General features: G+C 38.0%; 1 long non-coding RNA gene across 1 annotated transcript in view; it reads right to left on the bottom strand.

Annotated features, from left to right (window-relative positions):
* LOC129489170 (uncharacterized) overlaps positions 1 to 16,915 on the bottom strand; it is a 68,194-nt gene that overhangs the window by 30,968 nt on the left and 20,311 nt on the right. Inside the window, exons 2-3 of the long non-coding RNA XR_008659923.1 lie at positions 15,668 to 15,711; positions 13,327 to 13,388 (exon numbers count right to left, since the gene is read on the bottom strand). This is a non-coding gene — a long non-coding RNA (uncharacterized lncRNA). The remainder of the gene's footprint in view (positions 1 to 13,326; positions 13,389 to 15,667; positions 15,712 to 16,915) is intronic.

Genomic DNA, 16,915 nt, shown 5'->3' with positions numbered 1-16,915 from the left:
AGAAGACCTGATTAGATGTTGACTTTTTACCCTGATATCTCTAGTGACCTTAAACAAGTCACTAACCTCTGTCAGTCTCAGTTAATTGCAAAATTGAGATAAGACACCTTCCTCCCAGAGCTTTAACAATTATCTTTGTGAGGATGACACCAGAATCTCTCTCTCTCAACTCTTATTTCCAAATTCATATCACCAACTGTCTCCAACACAGATATTTTAAAAAACTAACAACCCAAATTGAACTTATTATCTTGCTTCAAAATACCTTGCATTTCTTTCTAAATTCTTAAACTCATTAGATAAGACCTATATCATTTTGCAAGCTAGAAACATCAGAGTTATACTCAGCTCCAAGTACTCATGACCCCTGCACCCAAACACACATACTTCCACAAGCAAATGCCTAGTTCTAAGAGAAATATTTCCCAAAGCCACCTTCTCAATTATGTCCTTATGATTACTCCTTCTGCTCATGCTCTGATCATCCCACCTGGGCTGCTATGAAAGCCTCCCGGTGGTCTCCTTACCAACAATCATATCTGTCCAAGTCCATCCTCTTAATTGTCATTGCAGTTATATCCATGAAAGCAGAATTTAGTTATATCACTGTGCTGCCTAAAAACTCTGTAAGTCCTTCACTGCCTACCAGTAAGATCCAAAATCCTTAGCGAGACATACAAGGCCCTTCACAGTCACCCTCAACTTTTTGTCAAGCACCACCTTTAACTGTCCCTCCCCACTGAGGGTCCATTCAGGGAACTCTCCCTCTCTATCACCTGTTCCCTCTCTGAATGTCCATCCCTAATCTCTCATCTGGTAAAATTCCTTCAAGCTCCATGTCAAATGTCATCTTCTTCCCTCAATCTCTTTGGCACCATCCACCCTCCTCCAGACCCCCACGGCTCTTTGTTCACACCTCTAGCATAAACCCTATGGTCTGAATGTTTATGTCCCCCTAAAATGTATATGTTAAAAATCTTAATCCCCAAAGTGATGGTTTTAGGAGGTGAGACTTTTGGGATGTGATTAGGGCTCTGGCCTCATAAATGGGATCAATGTCCTCATAAAAGAGACCCCAGAGAACTCCCTTGCTCCTTCTGCCATGCAAGGACACAGCAAGATCATGGTGGTCTATGAATCAGGAAGTGAGCCCTCGCTAGACACAGAATCTACCAGCACCCTGATCTTGGACTTCTCACCCTCCAGAACTGTGAGAAATGAATGTTTGTGGTTTACAAGCTACCCAGTTTATAATATTCTGTAGAGCGTCCAGAAAGGACAAAGACAGCCCTTAGCTACAAAGGAAGTAAATGTCTCAGACATGTTTCTCCTATCAGACTAGAAGCTTCTTGAACACAATAACTATGTGTGAGTCACACTTATGTCCCCTGAGCCTTACTTAATCTGAAACATCATTATACCTACAATTCATTTTCTAAACCACAAAATCATAGAAAATAAAACAGCTCTCTTTATCCATCATTTAAAATAAACAAAAATGAAGACAACTGCAACTCAATGTGCAATGTTAATTTAAACTCAATAAGGTTCCCATTCATTTAAAATTAAGGAAGAATAAGATCCAAAATACTTTTCCCCTAGGATTAAAACACATTATTGTATAATTATAGAGAACATTTGAAAAACTGAAGTGTGTTGCTTCTTTAGGGACCTGATTTCTTTCATTCCATTTACTATTTTTATGGCATTATGATAAGCACCCTAAAGTCATTTCCTAAGTAGTTACAAGAATAAAAGAAACTTTAAATTAAATACCTTAAAGTTTTTCCTTAGGAATAATAATTCATCCCTGCTGATGACTTCCCAACAAATTTCCCGGGTTACTACAATTTTAAATTAAAGAATTAAATTCTGAAATAAAAAAATTAAAATTACTCTGCATTTAAGTAATTCTAAATGAATCAATAACAACTTAAAGGCATACAAACTCAGTATTTCAGGTATTTTTATCTGTTTTAGTTATCAGATGAGCTACAAATATTCTAAATTGTTAATGTTTACAAAATATAATTGTTTTAATTATTACATAATCTACCCTGCCAAATATTAATTATAAATATTAAATAATAGACCTTAAATTATATAATCTAAATAATTATTATATAATTTATCACCATATTTTATAGTCTATACAATCCACACTGACCTATCTAGAATCACTATGAATTATAACTTAAATCTTACAGTTAGAACTGTTTCTGGGCAATGTCAACAGACACAACCACGTGGATGTTATATAAATTGTTCTTTGGTGTAGAATTTAAGCTGTCTTCTTTGCTCTAGTCTACATTTGCACAATATTAGAAAGAGTATTTTACTTCCATGCTTTCTAAAAACTTGAAACATAATTTCCTGTAGATAATTTTCCAAACACTTCCTCCAGGTGACGTGGCCTGGTCAATTTCATTTCTAAAAAAGGCAGATAAAAATGTTATTTACCTTTTAGGTATATTTTACTCTGTCAGAGACTGCTGGTTGCCTACTCTGTATCCATTCTCCCCTTCTTCACTAACGGAATTCCAATGTTGTTGGCTCCGAAGAAAGAAAAAGCAACCCCCTTGGCAGATGGGGGTGGCCATGGGATATAGAGCAGGCCAGTGCTTGGACGTGAAAGTTGGGTGTTTGGAGAAGCTTCAGAAAAAGGGAATATGACTCATCTGACAGTCATTTTTGTCCTTTTTTCCCCTCCATTTTCCTTCTTTAAATCTTAAGGGCTGAAAGAATTGCAGACATTGCAGCCCCGACACCCTCAGCCACTAAGCTAATACCAGCATCATTCATTACATAAGAAAAATAAGCCCCTATCTTGTTTAAGCCACCGTTATTTCGGTTTTCTGTTTCATGCAGCAGAACTGAGTGCCTAACATAAATTTGTACCAACACAGCAGTGTCTTTTACTACGATCACTCAGTGCACCTATCCACACAAAAGAACAGCACTGCTTTTCACACATGGATTTTGTTAAATTTTAAATTACAGCACCTTATTAAAAGTCATTAGACAAATTCAATTTTACCTATATATGAAAACCTTTTGAGAGACTGGGTCCCAAACGAAGAGCTGAGTATAAAATAAAAAGCAAGACAATGACGGAAAAGAAGGTCAGCATCCTCAAAGACAGATTCCTTTACAATAGAGCTCTGAACAAAAATTAGGCAGAGTCCAACAGAGCTGTTTCTGAAAATAATGGCTATGTTAGAAAAAAAAAAAAAGAAAGAAAGCCTGAAGAAGGAAAAGACCAGAACAGCATAGCCTCTGAAATGCATAGAATGTTACAAAAATAATGATTTGTTCTATATATCTGTTCTTTAAATGGTAGCTTCATTATTTTTTTCTGAAATGCCTTTATTTCCAGGACATCAGACATACCCATAAGTACAAAGTCATATATAAAAGATTTTGGACTCATTTTCTCATTCACTGAATATTTGTTAAATGCCTACTATGTGTCAGACATTATTCTAGGCCCTATGGAGATGGCTGTAAACTCGATCTTCAAAGCTTCTGTCCTGAAGGCGCTCACAGTGTGAAGGGGAGGAAGACCAATGTAAACCAGTGTAAGAGTGACAAGCAGTGAAGAAGAGAAGGAGGGAAAGAGTGTGAGGTGGAAGGAACAGGTGCAATTTTAGAAAGGAGAGCGAGGAAGCCTCGGAAGCCTCGCTGAGATGATGACATTTAGTAAAGATCTAAAGGAGGGAAGAAAACAACTATGTTGATATTTAGGGAAAGAACATGCCAGATAGGTGGGGGTGGGGTAGCAGGAGGGAGATGACAAAGTATTGTTGTGGGGCTGCAGCACTTACCTGGCGTGCTCAGATCCCACACAGTTAGAGTGATTTGGAACAATGTGATGTTGTCACAGTTTAGGCACCATTTATCCATTTATTCAACATTCATCTATAACGTAAAAAACTTACATTTGACCCTCATAGTTTCTAATCACATTTGGGGAGTAGAGTGAAAATTGTTCCAAACAGAATATAAACATCCAATTTTCTTGCATAATGACTGAAAGACTAAAGTTCTCAGCTACGTATGTTTTTTTAGACAAAAATTATTTATTGAATAATAGTCTGATTATCAGAGTCGGTTACAATGGATCGTTTACATTAAGTGTTGTTACTCAGCATAAACTCTTCTTACAATGCTCAGTTACATTTTAAAACCTATACTTACCAAGCTTTTAAATGGGCAGTGTAACAATATTTTTAGAAGGGAGTTTCCTATATGTAATGTTTTATAAAACAATAACAACAATAGAATTCTTGATATAGCATAAGAAAATTTGCTTTTATGACAAATGGGATCTCATTAAACTAAAGAGCTTCTGCACAGCAAAAGAAACTACCATCAGAGTGAAGAGGCAACCTACAGAATGGGAGAAAATTTTTGCAACCTACTCATCTGACAAAGGGCTAATATCCAGAATCTACAATGAACTCAAACAAATTTACAAGAAAAAAACAAACAACTCCATCAAAAAGTGGGCGGAGGACATGAACAGACACTTCTCAAAAGAAGACATTTATGCAGCCAAAAAACACATGAAGAAATGCTCATCATCACTGGCCATCAGAGAAATGCAAATCAAAACCACAGTGAGATACCATCTCACACCAGTGAGAATGGCCATCATTAAAAAATCAGGAAACAACAGGTGCTGGAGAGGATGTGGAGAAATAGGAACACTTTTACACTGTTGGTGGGACTGTAAACTAGTTCAACCATTGTGGAAGTCAGTGTGGCGATTCCTCAGGGATCTCGAACTAGAAATACCATTTGACCCAGCCATCCCATTACTGGGTATATACCCAAAGGACTATAAATCATGCTGCTATAAAGACACATGCACACGTATGTTTATTGCGGCACTATTCACAATAGCAAAGAGTTGGAACCAACCCAAATGTCCAACAACAATAGACTGGATTAAGAAAATGTGGCACATATACACCATGGAATACTATGCAGCCATAAAAAATGATGAGTTCGTGTCCTTTGTAGGGACATGGATGAAACTGGAAAACATCATTCTCAGTAAACTATCGCAAGGACAAAAAACCAAACACCGCATGTTCTCACTCATAGGTGGGGATTGAACAATGAGAACTCATGGACACAGGACGGGGAACATCACACTCCGGGGACTGTTGTGGGGTGGGTGGAGGGGGGAGGGACAGCATTAGGAGATACACCTAATGCTAAATGACGAGTTAATGGGTGCAGGAAATCAACATGGCACATGGATACATATGTAACAAACCTGCACATTGTGCACATGTACCCTAAAACCCTAAAGTATAATAAAAAATAAAAAATAAAAAAAAAATAAAAAATAAAAAATAAAGAAAATTTGCTTTTAAATAACTGATTGTAAGGAACTGTATTTTTATATTGTCACTAATTTTTTAAAGTGATACCAGTCATGTACTTCTAGCACTTTTTAAATCTCAGATTTTCAAAAATGTGCTACACATACTAAGTACCAGTTTTAACCTTTAGAAGATTTTTATTCTGTAATACAAGTAATTTTCTGAAAGAGTATTGCTTTTGTGAAGAAAATTAAGCACCTGTCTCAATTTCAGAGTATGTCTGAAAGAGTATACCTTAAAAGGGTTATGTTCTTAGGGGTCAGAAATAGTGGATTGAGGTTTGTAATGTGTATCAAAATGCAAATTTTATTTTGATAGACTTTATGTCACTCCAATTGCCCCACTGGAATTTCTATATGAAAATACTAAAATCTACTGCATCAAAATGTTAAAATGTTGCTCTAAAACGAATATATCTTGACGGCCTATGAGCTTGGGGTGAGTCATTTATCCTATTATTCTCCCACAGGGAATCTGATTGCATTCAAACTACCCAGTTGGAGAATTCAGCTACCTTTGGAAAAGCTGCTATCAAAGAAGGAAGAGGAGCTCTCCTATTCTGCAAAGGAGTTTGAATATGGCCTGCGGTGGCCATCGTCACCTCTTCACAGCTAAGAATGCCAGAGTAGGTGTGGTGCCACCTTCTTCAGATACTTTTAGCATTTGTGAATTCACTATTGCAGAAGATGAGAGAATGGATTTTAGCACGTTCATGCTTTTCAAAGTAAAACCATTTGATTTAGCCTACTTTATAGGTCCACAGTATTTTAAATAAATAAATGATGACAATTGTCTCTTTTATAGATCTTTATCTAAAAAACTTATAACATATGCTTCTATAATACTTACATAGCAGATATTGTTTCAAATACCCTAAAACTATTAATTCATTCAATCTACCTGCCAATCCTAGCAGGTAACTGTCATTATCACTTTACAAGAAAACTAAGCAACATGAAGCTAAGTAATCTGCCCAGCATCACACAACTGGTAAGTAGTAAAACCAAGATTCAGACCTGACAGTGTGGGCTCCAGACCCTGGACTTTTAACCATGATATTATGCTGTTTAACGCAAGTTCTCAGTGCTATGATCTCTTCAAATGAAGCACGGCTAAAAATGTGAATCTGTTATTCTACAGATATGTAACTGTGCATAAGCAAGGCACTGCCAATGACAGGTAGCCAAGGCACTTACCCGGTGATAGGAAATGAAAGACATAAATCCACAGAGGCATATTTGGCACTACTGACTTGTAAACAATAGTCAAATAAGCCAAATGTGTAGAACAAAAACTCCATGAGTTAAGAAGAAAAACTTCTAAACCAAGGTTATTAGCAAACGATTCAAAGTGAGAGGGGGATTTGAGGTGTCCTTGAAAAAAATGAATAGGATTTGAGAAAAAGAAAGGCATAGAAAGGTCAGCTTGAACCAAGCACATGAAGAAAGAAAGCAAAGTTCTGTTAACAGAACAGCAAGTCACATCAACTGCTGGAGAAGCAGATTCACCAGTATCAACAGATGGTCCAAGCATTTATTTCTCTAAATATATAATGTTCTTTGAGTATCTTGGAAAAAGTATTTAAATTAAGCCTGAAAACAGAGTAAAATGCAAATCCATCCTACTTTTATTTTTCATTTGACTCATTGGATATCAAGGCCTTTCCTGGGCCTTTTAATTCTGTAATCTCCAAAATTCTACACAAGCAGTTTCTGTGTAACAAAGGATATCTGCATCATTCTTTTGGTTCCTTTTATGTATTTCAACATCAAAATGCAAGCTTATGGTTTTAATCCCCAGTTTTGTTTTATAAGCGATTATACAAGTGTCATTTTCAGATGTGTACTAGGCTTATTCTGTCAGAAGTGGCTTAGGGAGTATCAAAATGTAGTTATCCCTAACTTTTTAATTTACCGTAACAACAAATAAAACTAAATGAACTTAGATTGCTAAGAAGTTTTTGCCTATGAACAAACTGTGCAATCACATGCTACAGACCAAAATCTGTAATATTTTGTGGCAAACTCCCTCTTCTCACATATGTATAGATATTATAATCCCTGTGCAGGAAATGGCAGTAACTGTAGATGTGAGTTTTAGATGTGCTAATATCCATGCTGAGTGAGAATACTATCTATTAGATGGGCACATGTCAAGCATTTGGGACCCTGATGTGTGTGAACTGAGTGGTAGATAGGCTATAAAAGGAAGAGAAGTCTTAAGAAAGGCTGAAAGTTGAGAAAAATAAAAATATTAAGGTCTACAAAACTATTTTGCAAAAGACTTCATGAAAGCAAAGAAAATACTTTAGAAGCACTGGGTTCCTTCAGCATGTGCTTTGAGTCACTTTTGTCTGTATCCACCTGGGCACCTTAATTAGGGACGAGCAAAAGTGCTATGCTAAACTTTATGTACTACACACAGAATTCGGAAGTCAAACAGTCCTGGCTCTGTCACTTAGCTGTGTGATCTGGCAGGTTATTTAACTGCCTTACTCTCTATTTCCTAATCTATAAGAAATTGAAGGATATATCCCAGATTAAAAAGGCAACTAAGTGCCCAATGTTAGGAACAAGCCACACATACACACAAACACACACACACACACCCCAAGACTCGACACTGAAATTCAGAACACTGATAAGCTCATAAAAGGATCCAGAAATATATACACATACATCTATATATATGTGTGTATATATATATATCACAGGAGAGACGACAGCTCCTTGCATGTTATTGTCCCTGAAGACCTTCCAGTGGGACAAGATGTGGAGGTGGAAAACATGGATATTGATGATTCTGATCCTCCGTATTTGTATTAGTCCATTTTCATATTGCTATGAAGAAGTACCTGAGGTTTGGTAATTTATAAAGAAAAAGAGATTTAATGGACTCACAATTCCACATAGCTGGGGAGGCCTCACAATCATGGCAGAAGGTGAAGGAGAAGCAAAAGCACGTCTTATATGGCGGCAGGCAAGGGAGCATGTGCAGGGGAACTGCCCTTTATAAAACCATCAGATCTCATGAGCCTTATTCACTATCACAAGAACAGCATGGGGAAAACATGCCCCCATGATTCAGTTACCTCCCACCAGGTCCCTCCCATGATATCTGGGGATTACGGGAGCTACAATTCAAGATGAGATTGGGGTGGGGACACAGCCAAACCATATCAGTATGCCCAGGCTAATGTGTGTGTTTGTGTTATTTTTGTTTTTTTAACAAAAAAGTTTTTAAAAAAATAATAGTAAACAAATAAATAATTTTAAAATGGAAAAGGCTTATGAATAAGGATATAAAGAAAATATTTTTGTATAGCTGCACAATATTTCTGTATACCTGTACAATGTGTTTTAAACTGTTTTTACAAAACAGTCAAAAAGTTTTAAAATATTTTAAAACTTTATAAGGTAAAAAAAAGTTATAGTAAGCTAAGGTTAATTTATTACTGAAGAAAAATATTTTTTACAAATTTAGTATAGCCTAACTGTACAGTGTTTATAAATTCTACAGTAGTGTACAGTAACATCCTGGTCCGTCACATTCACTCATCACTCACTAACTCACCCAGAGCAACTTCTAATCCCGCAAGCACATTCATAAGTGTCCTATACAGAGGTACCATTTTTTATCTTTTATACCGTATGTTTACTATACATTTCCTACGTTTACATGTACAGATACCATTGTCTTCCAATTGCTTACAGTATTCAGTATAGTAACATGCCATATAGGTTTGTAGCCTAGAAGTGCTAGGCTATACCATATTGTCTACATGTGTAGTAGGCTATGCCATCTAGGTTTATGTACTATGTATACTCTATGACGTTCACACATGACAAAATCATCTAACGATTAATTTCTCATAAGGCATTCTTCCCATTAAGCAATGCATGACTGTACGTATATGTCACATACAAGGCATAGGAAACAGAATGGCATGTCTTAATACCAATGATGGAACTATAAGGAATCAACGTTTTCAATATTCTGAGGCAGATACCTTTTTAATACAAAATGTTATATTGAACAAAGCTATTAACCAAATTGAGGGTGAAAGAAATTTTCAGATGTGCAAAAAAGCATAAAAACTTATTTCTCAAATATCCTTTCTTAAGCAGCTACCGAAGAAGTTTTTTTCTTCAGAGATACAAACAATTCCACCAAAGGAAGTCAGGGGACACAGAAACATCAGACTGCCAGCAACAGAAAGTTATTTCCAAGCCATAATTCAGAAATTTTAATTTAAAAATAGAAAAAAATACACTAAGTATAAAATAATTTATTCAAAAAAAGTCTTTTGACAAATCAATTTACCTATTTCTTATACTGTATTTCCTCCACTAAAATCACCTCTTTGTTGTGTCAACTCTTCTTGAAGCCAGTTGAATAACAGACAATACAAAATGTCTTTTCAAATACGAAAAAATCTTGGAATTTCTCACCCAGGAAATATTGATGGTTTATTGTTTTCTCCAATAATTTGAACTTTTTAAAATTCATTTTTCACATGTTTTCTGACTTGTAAAATTGGTATGTGAGACCAGGGATTATAACTCATTATTCACTGTAACTTCAAAAGTCCTCAACATATGGTAAGTGCTCAATAAATAGCTGTATAACCCAAATGATATTACATGCATAATAATTAAAGTGTAATTAATCTACATGAACTGCCATTTCAGGTATGAAGATGCTTAATGGTGCTACAGAAGAAGCTATCAAAAAACTGCACAATAAAGACACAGCAAGAGTAAATGAATTAAGTAGAGCACCAGCATTTTGAAGAAAGTAGACCCTCCCTAAATATGAAGTGACAGAGACTTATTACTATACTGTGAGCAAATACTAAGCAAAGACTATGAAATTTCTGTGATTCTTATTAGGGTTTTAAAACAAAAAGCTGACAACCCAGAACAGGTGGCATGAGAAATGTAGAAGTGTGTCCCTGGAATGAACAGAATAAGGTAAAATGGTAAGAAAGGAGGTCATTTGGAGAGAGGAAAGGAAAGACAGTTGAAAAGGAAAAGGAAGGGAAAGGGAGAAAAGGGAAGGGGAGGGGGAGGGGAAGGGGAGGGGGAGGGGAAGGGGAGGGGGAGGGGAGGGGAAGGGGAGGGGGAGGGGAGGGGAAGGGGAGGGGGAGGGGAGGGGAAGGGGAGGGGGAGGGGAGGGGAAGGGGAGGGGGAGGGGTGGGGGAGGGGAGGGGAAGGGGTGGGGGAGGGGAGGGGAAGGGGTGGGGGAGGGGAGGGGGAGGAGAAGGGGAGGGGATGGGAAGGGGAGGAGAAGGGGAGGGGAAGGGGAGGGGGAGGGGAGGGGAAGGGGAGGGGGAGGGGAGGGGAAGGGGAGGGGGAGGGGTGGGGGAGGGGAGGGGAAGGGGTGGGGGAGGGGAGGGGAAGGGGAGGGGAAGGGGAGGAGAAGGGGAGGGGATGGGAAGGGGAGGAGAAGGGGAGGGGGAGGGGGAGGGGAGGGAAAGGGGAAGGAGAGAGGGAGACAGAACGGGAGGGAGGGGCAGGGAGAGGAGAGGGAAATTCTAATGGAATAAACTTCTCAAAATTATTCTCTTACTGGTACTAAATAAAAGTAATTATTAGTACCCACAGAAATTATCAGACTTCACTTTTTCATGCATTTATTTAACAAACATATACTGTGACCCTGTGTCAAGTACTGTGCTAAGAATTAAGGATTCAACAATAAACATTATACCATGATAACTCATCCTGTGGAGGTTATAATTTGTATATAGACATATGTATACCAATAAAATGTATACTTTCTCATGGTATTGTCTTTCTAACTTTCAACATATCCTTTCATGTTTTCATTAAAATTCAGAATAAATAAACCGTTATGCCCTAACTGGATTGGTCTCATCTAACTACAGTCAGGATTTGGGGGCGAGGAAGATGTCAAAGGTATAAATAAGCAACACTCTACAGAATCATATTTTACTGAGACATTTTTTCTGGATATACAACATATTAGCTGATTTGTTTGTATTGCAGCTGTTGATGCTAAAGGGGACATTTAGAAACTAGGGATTAAAAGTTTTCAGCTCCACACAAGCTCAGGGTTATAGCCCCAGACCTTACACAAGTAACCTAATCAGTTTTGCTAAGATTCTCATTAATAGAGTCTGTAGGATCAAGACAGGTGTGTCAAGGGTATCTTGTACCAAGATATATTTTTAAAGCGGCAGTCTTTTGGCATTCTGTTCTCCCCTGCAGCCCACTAAACCACTGGAATACATTGAAGCAGGATTTCAATAAACAGTACCCTTATATTTTACATGTAGAATTGGAACCAGACAGAAAAAGCCTTGAATTCAGTCATAAGCAAGTGTTCAGACAAGTTACTTTATGCAACTTTTCTACACACAGACTAGAATCTGTATCTCTACAACTGATCCCACTGGGACCTGAGGCAAAACATTTTGCAGGATGAATACATTATGCTAATTGCTTTACTCTATCCATTTGTTCCTCATCCTTTCCTGGTTTCCACTTTTCTTCTTACCCTTGCCCTTTAATAATCTCTCATGAGAGGGAAGTTATCTTTTTTTTCCCTTTACAGAATGCAAAGGAAATACTCATAAGCAAGGAGTCATCTGAAGTAAGAACTAAGACAAAGAATACATTCAAGAACAGAATCCTTTTTTAAAAAATGCTTTGTATTGGGGTATGCTTTCATTCACCAGCTTATGCAACTGAATGCTTGCAGGGGATCAGAAAAAGTACCCCAATCCTTTTACGGAATACCAAGCATGAATAAGGCCATTCACCCCTTTGGCTCTCTCTCTGTTACTTAAGCCATCCTAATAAAAAAGTGAATTTCCCTTTCCTCTTTCTATTTTCACTGTGTGTGTCAAAGCCTCAGATGCACATTTTGTTATTTTGTAGTCCTTGTGGAAAAAGATATTTGAAATGTGAGGGGCATGTTAAGAAACCATTTATAGCTTTTACAACAGAGTTTTAAAAAGCCCAGGGTCAGCACAGCAGTGTCCATTTCACCTAAAGCCAAATTTTTAAGCTAAGGGAAAAAGAAATAGTGCTTTGAGTTTTATTTACTACATACTGATAATTCAGACAAACAAAAAAAAAAAAAAACGAAAATAGCATTAACTAAGTGCACTACTATTGACTCATTAATACAAAACTAAATGATTTCTGAATATACAAAATGAAAAACTTAAAAATTATAATGCTTAGAAATCGTTGTTTGACAATAATTTTGTGTCCTGGCCTCAGTTTAGAAACATCTCTGGAGCCAGAACTTTTCCAACATAATATAAACTTCTTTATCCTGAAGAACCTGGTTTCTAAACATCTTAATGATTATTATAAAAATTTACTTTCAAAAAACGTAATTTTTACCAAAAGACAACAGAATGAAAAAAAACAGTATTTGGTTGTTACTAACTTGAAGCGTAACTGTGATACTCAATCTTTGATACTCAGCTTTTGAGAGATTGAAACAGCAGTTTAAGGACTTAAAAACATTCTCTTAAATTCTATTAATCCTTACCTTAAAAGAATCTGTTTACTGTCTGCCTTTGGGCAAACTAGGAACCCTAAGGTATCCAATTGTAAACGTTTCCATGAAATCCCTCAGAATCACATTCAGAAATAGATAGCTAAGTAAGGGGTGTGCCAGGGTATGGGATCTGGGTGGGAACTAATGCATAAACAGGTTTGCAGAAGGAAGACAAAAAATCAGTGGGAGAGGGGAACTGATGGGTACTTAGGAGAAGAAGGATGAGTCCAAGTGGGATAGGTATATTTCTAGGAGGTGACTGAGTGACTGACAGAGCCACTTCTGTAACCTGTAAATACAGCTTCAATCACTTTTCAATGAAGCATTCTGTGCCTTCAAAGGAAACTGGGGTCAGGAAAAGAGAGAAAACACACCACACATGAAAGATTGCCACCTGTTTTGTTCACGTCTTTAACTTCCACTCCTCCATCCATTTTAGAAGAAATTCTCCCCACCCTGCTCCAAAGACATAAAGAGTTATTTTATTGAATTAACCCAAAAAGATCATCTTCTTAGAAGAGCTGCTGACCACAGTGGCCATTAGGTTTGGGAGGGCAGTTATACTATTTTTGCAACCTCTGAGCCAAGTCTAGTGAGCAGCACCTCTAGGCTCCTCCCACTCCAACTAGGGGCTCTGACAACAGTAACCTGTACTAGGGAGGCAAAGGGATTGCTGGTGGACATGAGTCACCTGCTGGGCTTGAATTCCAGCTCTGCTAACTACTAGCTATTTTTTCAACACAAGCAACTACTCATCTGTAGAATGGGGTTGCTGATGATAGTATCAGTATTTATAGTGTTATTTATGAGGTTTAAGTAAGTGAATATTCATAAAATGCCAAACTGCTTAATCACTGCTTGGCTCACAGGCGATGTTAAATAGCTTGTCGAATAAAGTTTAGCTAGTTAAATAAAGTTAAATAGCTAGTCAAATAAAGTTAAATACCTTGTTAAATAAAGTCAATTCAAACAAATGAATTCATTTTAAAATTGTGATTGTAACTTATGTATCACTCCCATTTGTGATTAAAATAGAGTCACCTTCATTACTTTACCTTTTTGATTTTTACATTTCTGGAACTGAAATCCCTGGGCCCTTATTCTTCTACTTCATACAATGTAAAATAAAACTCAAAATTGTGCTTTATGCAAGCATCTTGTCTCTCTCTCTTTTTTTTTTTCCTAAACACTATGGTACCTATCAATAGAACTTAAACTTGAGCGAATTATTACAAAAATCAACACTTTCTTAACATCCTCTCTTGTTCTCAATGATATAGGGAAGCCTATATAGTATAGGTTATTCACCTACGGTTTTGTCATTTGCAGGCAGTGCTTCCAAGCATGAATACAACAAAGCAGAAAAAGAAAGAAGAAAAAAATACATTTCAGTCACTGAACCCTGCAAGTCACTACAAAAAGATGCAGTTAAAGGTGCCATTTTCCATCCAAATAGGTATCTTGAATGCAGTTCTTTGTGGTATTTTCAGTTTTGGATGGTATTTTAATGGAAGAAAATGGAAAATAAGGCCAGTCTGAGCAACTATATCATACACTACGGCCATGAGCTCAGTGTAATTTGATTTACCCAGGTTCAATACTAGCTTCACAATGCATTCAATCATGAACTTCAGATTTTTCTTTGCAGTAAAACCCTTCTGAACCTTGATTTCCAGCCAACATTCACATCACTTGTTGTTATTCTTAATTAAAGCAGTGTTGACAAAAATACTAAGGGCCAAAATTTTATACCCATTCAGAAGAAAGTCAGTCCAGTGCCCTCACTTAGGGAGGAAGTACAGAGAAAGCACTCAAAAGGAAAATAAATGTGGATTATTTACTGATACCAAAAATGAAGACTCCCGGAAACATGATATTTAAATTTTTCAGCCCAATATGAGTTTAGAGTCAGAGTTGCAAACCTGAGGACAATAACTAATCAATTTAGCCACAATTGTCACCAATAGCATTTGTAAGGTTGAGGCCAGAAGATCATAGGTCTGCTACAACAGATTTATCACTTCTTAAATCACGTTTCTGTCCATCATCCTCTGCTCAGGTTCAAGCTGTGATCAATGAAAGGATGTCCACCTACAGCCCTGAGATTTGATATACGGATGTTCCATAAAATTCAGCACTTTAAAAACATGTATTGATATAATTCTAATATAAAAGAATAATTTGATGGTAGAGCCTTCATATCACAAAACTAGAAAGCTATTTAAAAGGCAGATGAATATATTTATGAAGAAATTGCCAAGTAAAATTCCCAAAAGAAAAGTTTGAGACCATAACGTAGGAATAGTTTAATTGGGCATTCGCTGTCTAATTAGAATTATGTGATTTCAATAATGTTTAACATTCATAAAATAAACCAGAATCCTTGGACTATGCAAACTCACATTAAAAAAAAAAGATAAACAACTCTAAAAGAATCAATCAAAATAGTAAAGATGTAGAATTAAAAGCAGCAGTAGATTCTACAATATCCCATATACCACTTTGCTTTCATGGTTAACAAGAAAACAGACTAAATATGAACGAGACGTGACAAGCTGTTTTCAACAATGAAGAGGGTAAAGACAGTGCCTTCAAATATGTTGACCCACACAAAACTCAATGCCCTTAATTAGAAACACTAAGTCGGAACTTTGTTGAGAAACACTTGGCCAAAGCCTCATTGATCACCCTCAAGTTGCCTAAGACAGTAACCAAGATTTTTTTTTAAATCTTACCTTTCCTTTGGAGATAAAACTGCATCTTTTCAGCTCCCTCCTGCCTCCGACACAGAAACACACGCCATGAATTGTTAACAACACTGAAGATGTGTGAAAACAGATGGCAATAATCAGATTTTCTAAATAAACATAAGCATTGAACCTAGTTTAAAAAATAACGCGTAAAATTCTTAAAAATATAAATAGCTTGTGAGATTTTTTCTAATTTATAAACAATATACATTACTTATATGTTAAAAAAAGAAAAATAAATAAAAGCACAAAGAAAACAAAAGTCAACTATTACCCTATCACCTAAAAAAGAAACTACTAACTTTTCGGTGTATTCTTCAGGCATATATAACAAAAGAATTAATTACAGTTAGTTGTTATAAAAGATTTGTTTTATAATGCAATTCTTCTAAACAAAATGTGGTATATTGATTATTTTTAGATGTTAAAAAATAAAACAGAACTACCTATCCAGAAATCTCATTATGAGAGGTGACAGCATGCTGGCGGCCCTCGCAGCCCTCGCTCTCGGTGCCTCCTCGGCCTTGGCGCCCACTCTGGCCGCGCTTGATGAGCCCTTCAGCCCGCCCCTGCACTGTGGGAGCCCATTCCTGGGCCGGCCAAGGCAGGAGCCGGCTCCCTCAGCTTGCCGGGAGGTGTGGAGGGAGAGCCGCGGTCGGGAACCGGGGCTGCGCGCGGGCGCTTGCGGGCTAGCGCGAGTTCCGGGTGGGCGTGCGCTCGGCAGGCCCCGCACTCCGAGCAGCCGGCCGGCCCTGCCAGCCCCGGGCAGTGAGGGGCACCTGGGCCAGCAGCTGCTGTGCTCGATTTCTCGGGCCTCAGCTGCCTCCCCGCGGGGCAGGGCTCGGGACCTGCAGACCGCCAGGCCTGAGCCTCCGCCTCCCGCTCCCGCCCCCGCCCCCGGCTCCTGCGCGCTGGATCCTCCCCTACGTGCACCGCCCCCTGCTCCACTGCGCCCAGTCCCATCGACCGCCCAAGGGCTGAGGAGCGCGGGCGCACGGCGCGGGACTGGCAGGCAGCTCCGCCTGCACCCTTGCGGGATCCACTGGGTGAAACCAGCTGGGCTCCTGAGTCTGGTGGGGACTTAGGGAATCTTTATGTCTAGCTAAGGGATTGTAAATACACCAATCAGCACTCTGTATCTAGCTCAAGTTTTGTAAACACACCAATCAGCACTCTGTGTCTATCTCAGGGTTTGTGAATGCACCGATGGACACTCTGTATCTAGTTAATCTG

The sequence above is a fragment of the Symphalangus syndactylus genome, chromosome 9 (genome assembly GCF_028878055.3).
Source record: "Symphalangus syndactylus isolate Jambi chromosome 9, NHGRI_mSymSyn1-v2.1_pri, whole genome shotgun sequence".
NCBI lineage: Eukaryota > Metazoa > Chordata > Mammalia > Primates > Hylobatidae > Symphalangus > Symphalangus syndactylus.
Note: the sequence above shows the minus strand (reverse complement) of the source record. Positions and strands in the feature narration are given on the sequence as shown.